The following is a 3,043-nucleotide window of genomic DNA, read 5'->3' as shown; positions in this document are numbered from 1 at the left end:
TTTATATTGAGAGGAAAAAATCAATACTAAATATATCGCTTCAATATCTAAATATATCGCTTCAATATCTAAATATATCGCTTCAATATATAATCGAAATATGAAATATTTGAATATCGAAAATTATCGTTTTTAAAATAAAATATTACCGAATTGAAAAATAACAAAAAATATGTTATTCAGTTTATTTATCTATTTTCAATGATATATGGGTTTGATATGTATAGATAGACATTTCCTGTAAATATCGATTCTGTTTCGATAAATCGATATTTTTTGTAATTTTTCTTTTTATATTATATCAAAATTATAAAAATAAATAAAAATATTTAAATTATATAAAATTTTCCTTAACTTTTAAAAACTTTAAATCCTCTAAAAATACCAAATAAAATGCACAGTGTATGTAAGTTTTAATACTGGCTTCTGAATCACTCCCCCATAAACTGATATCACACTGTACATATCCATATATATATTGTACAAATAAAAATCTCCCGATTAAGAGTATTTCCCTGTTTGCCTTGGACAAACTTTTGATATTTTCTCAGTCGTAAAGAGCGTTTTAACGATGACACACTCGAAAAATACACACGCTCCTCGCCCGGCAATCAACATTCAAATTGCCAACAACAGAGAAACATACTGCCGATAACAGGGGAAGTTCAAACGAGAGACGAGAGACTGTAAAATGCTTTCAACACTTTCATAAAATACTTTTACACATTGTCATTGGCAGTGGATGAGGATGAGGATGCCCCCGATGGTCATTACAATAATTTTTTAATAGCTCATAAAATGCTACACTTTAAAATAGACAACGTCACAGAGAAAAACAATTTGTACTTTTGTAATTCATTTGCTGACCCGCATTTTCGGGATTTTTATTTGTATTTTTTTTCGGGGGTTCAGAGATCGTCTCGGGGGGGCTTCCTAAACATTTTCTTGAGCTTGTCGTGGGCGTTTGGTTTTCCGTACTCGAGGCTGCCGCTGTTTTAATTGCAGGTTCAGTAACCTTTTAGCGACCTAGGGTCGCCGTTCGGTCAGTTAATGCCGAAAGCCAACCCTCATCATTCCAAGCGAAACATGCGAAATCCCAAAACAAAAGTCATGCCATGTGTAGGGAGCCATGTAGTGCTGGTGCCGGTGCTGGTGCGGTGCTACTTACTTGCTGACCAACGGGCCGCGTCTAATGCGGAATGTCAAATGTCAAAATATATGGTGAAAATGTGTCAACTTTCTTATCTGATTTGGTCACGCTGCTACTTTATAACGCCAAATGTATAATATGTATATAAATATATGTATATATGTGTGTGTATTGTGTGTATGTTGTGTGTTGTTGTTGCTGTGCGTGCTTCAGCGCACAAAAGGGGAATGGGGATGCCTGGCAGCGGCGGGGTGTGGCGGTGAGGCGTTGGCGGTCGAGACCTGTTTAGAATTCAATTTTCATACAAATGAACCCCTCTGTCCCAGTGTCCAAGTGCCATTTGTACACTAGAGAAAAATAATAAAAACAAGAAAGGAAGCTAACTTCGGCTAGCCGAAGTTGAAATACCCTTGCAGTAAGTAAAAAAATAAAAAATAGTTTAAGAGTTTAAGTTTAAGTAAGGATTGCGGTTAGTTTCAGTAAATTTTATTTTTTTCGAAATTCACGTACTAAGCCCCCACACCACGACAAGGTCTCAATCCACGAGGGGGAAATTATAGCTAAATATGAAATATATTGGAAAATTTGTTAATATTTTCAATTTTTTTTATATATTTACAATACTATATTTACAATAAATTCTACTTATAGCCATAATTTGTTAAATAACTTAAGTATACACTCTTACAAGCTATATTTAAAAAAAATACCATCATGATGGCTATAAGGTGTTTTATATGTAAGGGCAACAGCTTCTGTAACTCGAGAGTCAGAAAATATCCAATCAATTTGGGTTTGGTGTTTTGTCGTTGCAGAATTATTCAATGACAAAAGATTATGTCCATTCAAAAATTCCTCCAAAACATCGCTCGCTGAGGATCTGCAGATATTAAAATCTCCTAATATTACCACTTTATTATTATCCATTCTGCGTACTTTTTCAACTTCAGATTTAATTTCATTTCGAAATCTTGCAATAGGAAATCCGGGACTCCTATACACAATTATAAATGACGTGTCAAGATATTTAAAAACAATCGATTGATAGGTTGCTCTGGGACTTGGCGATTTCTTTGTCTCAAAAAGAAATTGCACATTTGACGAAATACTTTGTTTAGCATATATGAGTATTCCGTTTTTCCCAATACCATTTAACCGATTGTTATCAATTCTTCTGATAATGTCGAAATCCCTTAAGTTGTACTCTTCCTGGGGAAGAGTCCAGGTTTCAACAAAACATAAAAAGTTTGCAGAACAAATAATGTTGTCATTGGCAATGTCTTCGCGATGAGCGCGAAGAGACTCAATGTTGTGATAATACATGGAGATGGCATTATCCCCATTGATCAATAATTCATACTGCGTAGTCAAGGCCTTTTCACCTCTTAAGCTTTCTAGCTCTGCTTGGACATTTGTAGCTCCAAATCTAGTTGGAGGAACAAAGTCTCCTAAAAGGAAAAGACCCGATGCGCTTGTTGCTCTGCTGCAACCTACGTAAAGCGAAGCTCGCTTAATGCCCCTTTTAAGGTGCACTGCGACTTTGCTGTAGGTTGCTCCTTGGCTTTTATGTATAGTTATAGCCTCAGCAGGAACAACAGGGAATTGTTTTCGATCAACCGAAGAATGTCCTGAGCTTCCGCATTGGAATACTCGAGCTGTTTTTTCAATTGGAGTCCAATCTGGATGATCATTTCTCCGAACTTTTGACCTGGCCATGGCACCAACTGTAGGATCTGAAAACTTAATCCAAAGTTTTGTTACTAACCTAACGTTGTTTACCATGCAGTTGTCAATCTGCATTAATTGGCCTGTTGCCCCATTTACCAGTCCATCATTTGTATCTATATTGACGGTAACCATATACTTTGCTGTTGTTTTTAGATGCAGAATATA

The sequence above is a fragment of the Drosophila kikkawai genome, chromosome 3L (assembly GCF_030179895.1).
Source record: "Drosophila kikkawai strain 14028-0561.14 chromosome 3L, DkikHiC1v2, whole genome shotgun sequence".
In the NCBI taxonomy this organism is placed as follows: Eukaryota; Metazoa; Arthropoda; class Insecta; order Diptera; family Drosophilidae; genus Drosophila; species Drosophila kikkawai.
This window is presented reverse-complemented; position numbering follows the sequence as displayed.